Source organism: Hylaeus volcanicus, chromosome 3, assembly GCF_026283585.1.
Source record: "Hylaeus volcanicus isolate JK05 chromosome 3, UHH_iyHylVolc1.0_haploid, whole genome shotgun sequence".
NCBI lineage: Eukaryota > Metazoa > Arthropoda > Insecta > Hymenoptera > Colletidae > Hylaeus > Hylaeus volcanicus.
In genome coordinates this window covers 29,401,558-29,413,852 of record NC_071978.1, presented here as the reverse complement: position 1 = coordinate 29,413,852, position 12,295 = coordinate 29,401,558, and the positions used below count along the sequence as shown (strand labels likewise).

At 46.2% G+C, this 12,295-nt stretch overlaps 1 protein-coding gene across 5 annotated transcripts in view; it reads right to left on the bottom strand.

Annotated features, from left to right (window-relative positions):
- Positions 1-12,295, bottom strand: part of LOC128873666 (zeta-sarcoglycan) — a 137,644-nt gene that overhangs the window by 82,797 nt on the left and 42,552 nt on the right. Inside the window, exon 2 of one of the 5 annotated variants that reach the window (XM_054117389.1) lies at positions 8,719-8,783. The exons of the other annotated variants lie outside the window; for them this stretch is intronic. The gene's annotated coding sequence lies outside the window, so the exon portion shown is untranslated. The remainder of the gene's footprint in view (positions 1-8,718; positions 8,784-12,295) is intronic. 5 annotated transcript variants of the gene reach the window in all.

The window sequence follows — 12,295 nt, the reverse complement described above, 5'->3', positions numbered from 1 at the left end:
ATTTTTCGTTGAGACTCCTACATATGGGGGCTCGTCCGGGATGGGGGTTACAGCGGCAGAGGACCGGCCAGTGACGATGAACAACAATGCCGGTGGGGAGCGGGCAGCAGTGAGGCGTCGAGAGAGAAAGAGAGAGGGGAGCACACTTCGGGGAAGGGGCAACTTGAGGTGCGGTCGGAGTGGGACTTCGGCGAAAGAGGGCGCGGCGCGCACCATTGTTGAGACGCAAAACCCGAGAAAACAGACATCGAGGGCGAATGAATGTCAATTCAGGAAGGCCGAGCCACCCAACAATAAGGAGTCAAATAAGTACACGAAACGTAGGGTACGATCGTGGCTTCGAATCCCCGTGCCTTATTTTTCGTTTAGACTCCTACACAAATTTATTGTATGTACAATAAAATATCACAGTTGCAAAAGAATGTTTAAACTTGTAGCATCCACAATAAATACTTCGACATAATAAAAAGCAACTAAATGCACGTTTTAACAATTTGCGAAAATCTAAACGAACAAATAATACATAATCGAGCACTTGGTTAGTACTTTCGTTGTATAATTATTTCTGGTGCCATTAAGTGAAGGCAGGCGGAACAGAGTTGGTAAACATAACGAATCAACGTTGTATGAAATATACTTCCTGATGCTTGAGAATTGAAATTAGAATTGCTCTGCCTTCTGTGCGTAACATGTTGCTACCCAGTGCCTCGTAACATTTGCATTCTATCGAATTTTCGCTCGAGTAACGCTCACGGAAATAGAGAATCCCGAAGAAGTCGATCAACGAGACCATCACGGTTGCCCTCGAGATTGTTGGTTGGGGCGCGAGGGGTCGTCGAGTACTTCCCTGGTGCCTTCGGAGGCGCCAAGTTTTGAGATTTAGCACGCCGCTTAAGAGCCCGACCGCTCTCGCGATGCCTTCAAATTAGTTACATCCACGCGAGAAGATAGATTAAATATTCATTTATTGCGGCCTAGCCGCAACGTCGGTCCTTCCAACCCCCGTGGCTTCGAAACGTACGTCCCGTCTCGTTTCCTACCGCGCGCCCGTGTCTTGCCCTCTCTTTTTCTCTCCGTACACTCGGCCCGTTATATTCGCGTGCGTAGTTTATTGGCCATAACTCCGGCACAGCTACAAATCGTCCCCGCAACCCCCACCCCCTTGGGTTTTAATGCCGGTACACCGGCCTGGAAAAGAGGGGCACGTGCACGCGCGGAAGACTAGTTTGCAGACTATTTTGTGCGTGGGTGTACGCTGTCCGCGCATGTGTAGGAAGACTGGCAGAGGCGACGATCGTGGAACGGTAATGCGAGCACGCGGCCACCGCCAGCCACTGTTCTCCTATAATCATATCGTTTTTACAGTAATTACGAGGAGGCCCTTTACCCGGCACTTACGCCCGAGCATTATTTTCCCATTTCGCCCGATGCCAAGATTACGCGCGACCGTAATGCGTCCTATCTGCACGACAGCCGGATCGCAATTCGTTAAACGCGATTACGCGCTCCGCGCTTCTTCCTACCTAATCGTTTTGTGACCCACTCGGCGCCCACTTTTTCCCGCAACAAGATCTACGCGTAATTAATTTATACGCGCAATATTCGTGTGAATTATTTGATAATTTAAAACCTCTTTTCCTCTTCCAATCTCACGTTCGAAAGCGCCTCAAATATGCGTAAACGATTAAACCGAAAGCTCGGAATCAGATTACGGAAACTATACGAGTCCAGCGAGTCCACGGTGACCGCAAACCTTCGTCGATTTTCCCTGCAACGAGTTCAGATTCGTGCAAATGATAGATTAGTGAAACTATTGGTAGCCGACGTTACCGTGGGGTTCAGGTGTGCTTAGAAAAGTCACGAGACGATAAGCTCGAGCGGATAGAACAGCGTTGCGCTCGCCAGCCGTTTCGCCCGTAATTCGGTTAAGCTGATGGAACAGTATGTCCCGTCTCTCTTTCCCTCGCGACGCGCAGAAACGATACATTTCATCCGCGTACACTCGAAACTCCATCCCGCTTTCAATTTCGTGACGTCTCGAGTAATAATTTCGATTTACGCGCAAGTATCGAGCTCCCTAGGCAGTTTCGTATCCGCGGATGACGGCGCGTTATCGAGACTCGCTGGTTTACTGCTAATGGGCGATTGCCTTCAACGACAGCGCGGGAATTTTGCAAAAAAACCTTCCTAACTTTAAGGCAATTCTACCAGAATCATTCTGGACGTAGTGTACCTAGTCTCTGATGGCGGAACGATTTGCCCAAGCTTTGCTGACGTTCAACCGTACGCGAAAAGAAATTTGCACGAAACGGAACCGAGTGTTAGTCTCCTCGAAAGAAGTTGAACGGTCTCCGAGTGCGAAAAAATTACGCGCAAGGTGTGCAGACCGACGCTTATGATGTCGACGAGACGAAGAAAAGTTTCGAGTGGGCACGCGTGAATCTCGCATTGCTCGAGTTCTTTGATGTAAGGTACACCCCTACGAGCCAGGCAAAAGAAGTAATTCGATGGGTTTTCGTAAAGTCTGTTATCCGTTGCAGACAAATTGCTAGAGATTGCTCGAACAAAGGGAGGACGACGTAAAATAAAGGGAACCCTTTGCGATGCAAAGTGTGAACAATTACACGAAAGAAAACGTTAGACGGAAACGAAGAAAACGTGCTTGTACTTGTAAAAGCTTTGAGATCACGTTTAGTTTTTCGGTTTATCGGGGATACTCGTAACATGACGATAACAGTTTAGGTTAAAAGCGTTAGCGTATTTGCAGCGTTTAGCGATCCTTAAACTAATCGACAAAGTCTCGCGGTGCTCTCGTAGAGGTTTAAACGCGTTTAAAAAAAAGAACTGAATTTTTCGCAGCTTTCGGGGATTGTTGCGTGTCATTTTAGCATGCATTCTGACGATCTGCGGCTACAAATGTAACTGAAAACGTGACGGCGAAATTGTACTGCACCGACGTGACGTTTATGAACCTGTAGCGAGAACATCGCGAACACGGACCGTTGGTATTCATTAACGACACTGTGTGTTGAGGGGAAGGCGTGTGCAGTAAACTTTTTTTTTTTTTTTGAAAAAGCTCACCTCGACGGTGCTCACCAGCTGAAAGTCGAACGAGCACGCTGATACGGAAAAAACATTCCGCCCTGAAAATTCCAGAAGGACTTATAATTACAGCATTCTTCTTTAGCTTCGTGAAAGGTTTTTCTGCGAGTCGTGCACTTTTTTTCCTTCTTTTTGATTTAATTCGCGAATTTCTTCCGAGAGTGTTAATTAAAGTCGGTTTGTACGTTGCACAGGCGGTAATAATTAAAATCATCTAAACCTTTCGCTATTCATTTCCGTACCGATCCAAGACCAATTAACGCAAAGGTTGGATAAATACGCTTGGCGCGATACCTCCAGAGTAGAAAGCATGAAAGACTGTTTTGAATTTCTTCCCGTGGAATAGTGCAGTAGATAGTCACCGCGCCGGAAGGGTGCAGACTTCAATTATGAAAATTAATTATCCCCGTCACTGGTTGCGTCAGCGTCAAGTGAAATCTTCCTCTCAGGGAATTCAAGGTAGCTCTGTAACGATGGAAAATGTTTTTCCCTCGGCGCGAAAGCCCTTTCGAAGTGCGCGGAGTCGGTTGACGTTTATACTCGCGGCACAACGCAAACATACTGTGGAAATCACCAACACGAAGAAGAACGCACGAGACGCGCGCTCGCGCTCGCGGAAAGAGGAGCGGACGATGCCAGAGCGCGCCGACAGCGTAGAAGTAACGGAAGAGAAAGTTAATTGGGTTACTCGACTCGTCTCTTCAACTCGATTAAAGCATCTTCTCTCATGGCGTAAACATCTTTTGAGAAGAGGCCTTCGTGTCGGAGAGCGAAGGGTTCTCGGAGCTGGTTAATTAGCACCCTGCTAGTCATTTTCCGTCCTCTTCGAGTAAGCGACGATAATCTTTCTCTTCGGCTCGACCGCCTCCGACTCTTGCTCTCTCAAGTCGAGATTGCACACTCTCGATTCAGCCCATGATCGTACTTCGAAACTTGAAACGCATTTACGAGCAAATGCCGTCGTTAAATAACTGCGACGAAAGCTTTATTTTTATTTCACGCGCAGTCGGTACGAATGATACTCTTCCTATCGGAGTCGCGAAACTTTTGATCGAAATAACATAAACTAAGAGCTCTCGAGAGAGTTTGCGGTAGGTAAATATTTCCAGGGAAAAATCAGAGAAAAAATGAGGAGATTCTCCGCTCTGAAAATTCTGTAAAAAAGTCGTACGGCGTACAAGCTAGACGTTATTTTTCATAAATTTTTAGCTACTAGTTATGTATCTGCCTCCTACGTTCATTCAGCGTTTATAGCTTTTAAGAAACACGCGATTTAATTGGATAGATTCACCAGGCTTCAACAATATCTGTGGTAAACGTTTGGTTTCCAGATATGTTCGTTAGTAATTTAATTAAATTGCGAATCGACCGACGAATTGATTCCGTTGCGTCGTTTCCGAAAACATTTTATTTGGTTAAAATAAAGTGATTTGGTCAAAAGTGGAAATCGAATTCTTCGCTGTGCGTCAGTTACGGAGAGTTCGCTTAGTCAGATACAGCAGCACGGAACGAGCAAAGTATTTTTTCCATCTGGGCACACGGCGAACACAGTTTCAGATGCCAGGGAATTGATTCGGTCGTTCGTACACGGGCGTAACGGCGATTTAAACTTCTTCCATTAGGTACACATTCCATAATGAGCGCAAGTACACCATCATTGACTTCGGGGTTGGCGGCGAGCTGGCAGACGCTGGGAATTTCGCCCTCCGTAGCCGGATGGCCGTAACGATCATGACTGAAGCCGGCGGACCAGCTCCAACCACCGTTGGTGGCCCGTGCCATAGTAATTAGTTGGCTGGCGCATGGTTTTGCCAAGCAACCTCTGTACTGCCATCCCCGCGGTGCTAGATTTCCTCGTGCAGCTAATCCATGATCACTTAGAGCGCGGGGCGCCACGCTGTGGCCACTGTTAAACCTTCGCTAATTTCTCACTCTCCGTCTAGAGCCACGGTAACCGCCGTCAGAACGCTGCGATTTCCCCAAAACCAAAGGAGATTACGAGGTGAGAAAATCGTCGGTCAACGAGTCAGACTACCATGCCGATTATCGAGAAAATGACGAGGAACGCGTAGGAACGTTCGACGTTTTGTCGGGACAAGAACAAACTTCTACGAGAAAATGTTGGTCAATGGGAATGTTCTGCGATCCAACAAAGCGGAAAGTAAACATTTTGTACCGATGTTTTATTCTCCATTATATGCCAATTAACAAATTTCACATTTTTAGAAGAGTAATAAAAGGAACACTGAAAATTCACTCGGAAACATTAAATATTCAGTTAGTAAATAATGTTTCATCTTCAAACAAATTCTCTTGATGGGAACGTAATCAATTTCGCGATAAAACTTTCTATGTGCGTTACGAGACTTTTTCTCTCTTTCCCTTCGAATCAAAAATTCAATATTATTTCTCGTTGTCACGCTCTTCGTTCGAATAAAACCGCGTTCAACGCTGATTCGATGAAATAAATTCGTTCACGGCGACGATCGAGTGATTGCAAATGAAAAGTCGAGTATCGAAAATGTTAACACAATCGTTTAAGCAGAAGAACCGATCCAAGTATGGCGTTACAAATTAACGCTTATCAAGTAGAAATAAATTGTCGAAACTCGATATTTCGAGTACACTTTTGGCGTTCATATTTGGATGTTTCGAGCGATAGGAGTGCGTGTTACTCGAGGCAAGCTTCGAGAGGCAACGAAGCTATCGCGGAGGGGAAAGCTCCGCGTATTCATTTTCAGCTTTCGCCGTTTAATAGCAGCGGATTATTGAATACTCGATTCCACGTCAAAACTGTCATTGGCACGCACCTTTTTTTCGGGTGACAGGGAGTTCCTTGTTTGTTTATTTATCGCTCTCTATCCTGAACGATGTTTTTCCCATTTTTTTTTTTTTTTTTTTTTTACACCCTACAGCGAAACTTTATCCATCGCAATCACGCGATATCTCCGGTTTTTTTTTTGCAGCTTGTCATTGCACAAAGACTTTTATACTCGCTGCTATAAATCCACCGCTAACGACAGCGATACGAATAAATGCGAAACCACCTACAAAATGTATCGCTTTCGCTAACGTTCCACTTTAATTCAGCCAGCGTTGGACGATACTTTGTAATTGTCATAGTACGATGTATACGATTCGGCAAACTACAAAATGCGGCAAAACATCGTGGAAGATAAAACATTCCCTCTAAATACCATCGAAAGACGGTGATACGAAAGAAGACTGAATGAATTGAGAAGAAAAGTATCGTCGTAACAGAACGACGATTATCAAATGCAAGCTGAAAAATGTAGAGGACGAGCTGTTGTTATTAGATGTAAACAGTTGGGTCCCTCGAGTACTCCGGGGGTAATTGTTCGGGGATTCAATGCCCTGAATGTTATTATTTTTCTTGGCCTCTCCCCCTTAGCTCCCCGCGATCCTCTATCCTTCTCAACTGTCGCGTCTTTGGCGCGTTTCTGCCTCTCTCGTTCAGGTATACCGCGGTCGAGCTATTTTTCCGTCTGCAATAATTCCAGAACCCGGGTACCCGGCGTGTCGTGCACTCGTAATTATGCGCAGTGAACCGTGCATTTCGCATCGCGGCATTATTCGTGAGTGTTTTCCACGGTCGTTCCGTTTCTTTTTTTTTTTTTTGTTCTCTCTTTTTTTGCGAACCGTTAACCGGAACGCGAGAGCGAGTGCCACGGAATATAGCGGTATAATGGATTTTCGGCAAACGCGAAGCGCGGCCTGCGATTAATTTGACGCTCACCTAAACGCGGCCATTCGATCTCTGATCAGTATTACGCGGCCGGATACGTTGACGCGTGTCTATTTTCCTCTCAAAGCGACCGACGATAAACTATCCTCCCTATCCGGCAGCAATGGGAAACTGACCACGTTCGTTTCACTTTTCTCTCGAGAGCTTTAATGCAAACCCGGAATCGTTACACTTTACCAACCTTTATCGTGCACGATACCGCCGTTCGAATTCAACTCGGAAAGCCGTTGCTGAACCGTGTAGCGCGATCGGCTCCGCAAAAACGTCGAATCGTTTCATAGATAATCCACTGTACGATATTAATTCCAGGGGTAATGATATCGATTTTTATGGTCATATTCTTTTTATGTTTGATAGAATGGACTTGAGAAAAAATTGGATCCCTATTCTGCGTACCATATTTTCTTGTATCGTTATAATACTGATAATATGGATATCAAACATGCGGTTGGAATCAACGCGCGCGGATTCGCTCGAGTTCGGGAAGCGAGAAACTTCTCGGAAAGCGCTCACGTTTCGATGCTCCTGGTGTTGTTCGGACAAGACGTTTACAACTGGCCACACCAGCGATGTATAACAATGTCTGATTCAGCTGTCTGTTCGTGCAGTTCCCGTAGCACGCGAATAAAACGCCGCGAACAAGCTGGAGAGTGATGAGGATCAGAGTCGGTTTACGTTTGGCTGGCGCAGTTTCGGTCGATGGGGGAGGAGATCTTGCTGGCGGAAGGTGAAGCGAGGCAAGGAACGCGATGGCAAGGCTTGCATCAGCGCTCACGACGCAGAATATAAAGTGGAGGTCAGTCTTGCACAGTTTTCGATTTCGTTTGATTCGCTGCACGGCTCGGTTCGTTTTAGCGTGCTTGGATTTTACATCGCGCGTAGAATTTTTAAGTCGAGTACGATAGGCGAAGAAAAGGAAAAATGCGATAAAAATATACTTGCAACGTTGGAGCGAAAAGCGTGTACTAGATACTTGTTAACGTCTAACTACCTCCTATGGGCTAGCTTTTCGAGGCCATTACCCCACTGTGCGAATTCGTAACTCGACGACGATTGTTCTCCATAGGGGAGCTTCCGAAGAAATCTACCCGCATTCTGCCTCTTTTCAGCGACCCCCTTCCGTCTTCGTGTCGGCGAGCGAGAGGTGCTGTCCAACATCGTGTAGCTGCCATGGCACACTCTATTCACGCCCCACCAGATAGGTTAACCGCTGGCACTGCCGCCTTTATATATCTGTACGGGGTAGATTCTGCACACAACCACGAGTACAGCGTACGTCGGTCTGGCTATAACACAGTCCTGCCACTGTAGCCCGCTATCGATGTACACAACGACGACGGGGAAATTGCGACCGACCCTCGCCACACGTGCGTGCGTCTACGTGTGCGAAAGCGCACGTGCGCGGGAAACCCGTTCGCCAATCACGCACACCTAAGCGCCACGTCCAAGGAACTCGACCAACACCCCGAATCCTGGCCAAGTACACACGATAACACCGACGCAACCGCACATAGACTCTGGGATACATACTTTGAGGAAACATACAGAGGCCTCCTCGACAAACTCCCACACGAGCGATAGATAGCACCTAATACCTTCCTGGCCAAACAACCGACACCTTGGGCTCGTGCCTGAGCCTCCCGTCGGTGTACTACCGCTGCCAGAAGTTGTGCCGTTGCGGAACACTTGCCGCAACCATGTTAAGAACGCGATACCTTTCCGCGTGCTGGTCTGCTCGACTCTTTTCGCACGATTAACCGCTATGACGATTCGTTGGACAGAAGTTATATGCTATATGCCTGTTCCTACCATGATCTTTGTTGTTGACGATGAGAACTTTTGATAAATACCTGTGACAAGGAATTTAATTGGAAACCAGTCGCGCGTTGGTGTGTGTTAAGTTTTCATCCCTTACCTGAAACAGAAAGAAAAAATGTAATTAGCGACGGAGAACATGAATTTTATTTTCAGGTTATTTCTGTATTTGGATTTTAATTAAATCAACGAAGAGCGGTTTGTCCGTGCAACTATTTGGTGCGAAACGTTACTAAACATTGGAATGTTTTGCTACGGGATGTACTTTCATTTTCTTTCTATTCGGGATTACCATTATAAATTGACCAATCTGTACTCCTGGGTTTTTTTTCGATGCCCCTGTGTATTTGCCTATCTTCCGAACCGTGGGAGTTGTTGCTTTGACACGTCAGCTGTGCGTTTCGAAATCAAAGAGCCAGTATTTAACTGTACCTGGATGTACAAAAGATTCGAACCTCTAAAGCATTATCGCATGCCTCTATACTCCCAACCAAGCAACCTGTAGAAAGCTAAAAGATAGGACGAGCCAAAATGAGCTCGAAGGTTTGAGTTCTTTCGAGCGAAAGCTCTTTTTCCACGAAGGTACACCACCACCGTGCCTTTTGCGACTCTCTTTTCCTCCTATCCGGGCTACTTGCCGACCATTCCTGCTCTTCGAGGTAAAAGCTAAATGGTTTAGCAAAGAAAAGTCTTTTCGAATGGAACATTCAAGATTCAAAGGCCATCGTTTCAATGGCTCGACGTATTAACGCTACTCGATGCTCGCGTGAGATAAAACTGTCGTTCGTACGCGTTTATCCTCTATTATCGTGCGACACGTACCGCGCGCATATTCGACGTTGCGTGTGACATCGGCCGTGCAGAACCGCGGGCTTATTAATTGCGCCCCGAGAGAAGAAATCAACTGGTTGTCGCCTGCCGTTGTCAAACGTACGCCACGGTAAGTTAACGTTAAGCAAACTGAGATGGTAATCCGATTTCCATTTCACGGGAATCCAGCGACCGACTCGTGGATCGGTCGGGCCAGCAATTTCTAGAGCAGTCGTCGCGGCGTTGGTCCGAAAAATCGACTGGTATGTAAATTTTTCGAGCGAGTCGTTAACTTACTCGTGGATAACGTTCACCGTGTCGAGCATCGGTGTTTCGTCGCCCGACGGACAAAGTGCCGGTTGCAAAGCGCGTCTAGCAGTTGCAGTTTTCATGCAATTTGTATTACAGCTGCGAGTACTCGGTAATTCGCTACCGCGCGCGCTTGTACGTACGTAGCGCTCGCTAATGAGGCTACGAACGAACCACGCTACTAACGAATAGTTAATACGTGCAAAGCGACGTCGAAATTCGCGCAAACGAGGCAAATTTTGTCGTGACCGGTCGATCGTGCAAGAAAATTTTGCGGCACGTCGTGACTTGTAACTCAATTAATTTAAGGGAAAGGGTGTCAACTATGCCCCCAAATACAAATACGTCTCGCGGTGGACCATTCGATAGCTTATAAAAGAAAAGCAATACGTGGTAAGTTTCGAGGCTGTATCTCGACTTGGTCCTGCGTACCTCCAGTTCTCTAGGTGCACGAACGCGTATAAAAGTACACTCGTGTTCCACGCGAAACAGGATCCAAATTCGAATACATACTCAGCGATCCGGTTCAGCGATATGTTTTCCCCCTCGCGATTTATAAACTTGAACGAAAGTAATATATCGTCGAAAACAGGTGTAATCGGTCGTATAAATAGTAGTATGTACAAAACGAAAATAGACAACATCGTTACAGTGGACATTTAATTATCGATTCGCCATCCAGTATTAAACGCGATTCCTACCGCAACCAGCAACGTGCAATAATTAGTTGTGCCTCTGCTAATTGAAATACAAGTAAATGTATTTAATATAATTACGTCACAAAAGTATACCGATCGTAATTTAACGTTGTCACGGATGTGCGTGGAGTCGCAAACGAAAACAATTATACGACCTGGAGATAACAACTCGATAAGCCAGATTGCCAATTGTCGATGTTAATTGCTCGCACGATTCAATAGCGCCGTAACGATGGACTAATAAACCAACGAATCACCGAAAAACGAACGAAAGGGGTAGCGTCGAAAGTAACGTCGTCTCGTTTAAAAATTCACAATCATCGTAAAAGAATTCCGTGTTTAAATCTATGTAGTTCACCGTCAACACGTTTCGTATTATCGCGGCCCATTACTCGCCATTGTAATGAACACAGTTGAACATTAACAACGTTGACCTTGAGCCGAATGAGGACACCATTTCGAATATCAGTCGTTTACCATCGATATTCGCGTTCCCCGTTGGGGGAAGGGGGGCAAACGTAATGTCTATAATAGAGAAAAGTAATCTTACTCGAGGAGATGCGTAATTACGCGTAATCATTGCGTCGCGTCGTCTTTGCTCTAAACACTCAGAGGGCTGCACCGCGTCTCTATTATTTTTCTAGCCGCTCTCTCTTTGCGTCAACCCGGCGGTTGTTCGTGCGGAAATAAGCGATGGAAATAATGCCAGCGGCGATGGGGGAGAGAAGTACAAAGAAGGACCGGCAGCGCCGCTAAAAGGGAAGCGAAAAAAGGTGCATGCGAGCATACATCTGCGAGAGGAAATGAGGACCGGGGAAAGAGCGAGAGAGAATAGAGGGAGAATAGACGGCTTAGAGGCACAAGCGAAGACAAAGACAACGGATATACCACGCATTGCGACAAGACAAAGACGGTATAAAAACGAGAAGGTCGGAAAGTAGTTTCGAAGGTAATGCGTACAACGAACGCGATAGTGAGAGACAAGGGAACACGCAAAGGGCGTTGAAATATAAGCGACTCGTTATCCGGAGCTCATAATTAACATCCGTTGCACGGTCAGGCAAAGATGAACTTCGCCAATTTTACAAGTCAACGCGACTGCGATACGCGTGCTTTAAATAGCCCGCAAGACCTTTGATGACGTGGAACGCCGTCGAAACGTTCCATAATGGAACAGTTGGCCGATCTTTGGTCATAATTAACTCTAAAAATTTTATTTCAGAGTCCGTCTATCTATCGATTCGTGATATTTTAAGACATTGAGAAGAACTCTTATCTATGTATCATAAATGAAATTTAGGTCAGTTATATCGAGTACGTATCCCACTCTCCGCCGACGAACTGCGACGTATTTCAACGGCCGAACAAATTTTCCGGCTGAATCATTTCCACGGTAGTCCGCGAGGAACGTTTTTCTCGCGAAATTGCTGCTGGCGTTTCTCTTTGACGCTGTCACGGAACTGCGAGGGTCGAACGTTCATGGGGGAAGTTAAACCATCTCCACCATGGATTATAATGCGTACGCAAGGAGAAAGTAAGACGATGTTGAAGCGCAAACGTCGAGCTATCTCCCTGTAATTAATTTTTGCTGTCTTCTCCGAGATAAACTTTAGCAATTACCTCGTTACTGGCTGCTCCACGCCGCTCCGCGTGTCTGCAGCCCGCGTTACCGCTCCACCACCCGCGGTACAAATAGCGATTAATTTTACAAATTCATGTCCCGATCTGGAGGAGCAGAACAGAAATACGCGCACCGCTAAACGGAACCTCCTAGCCCAGTAAGCGTCGTAATTAA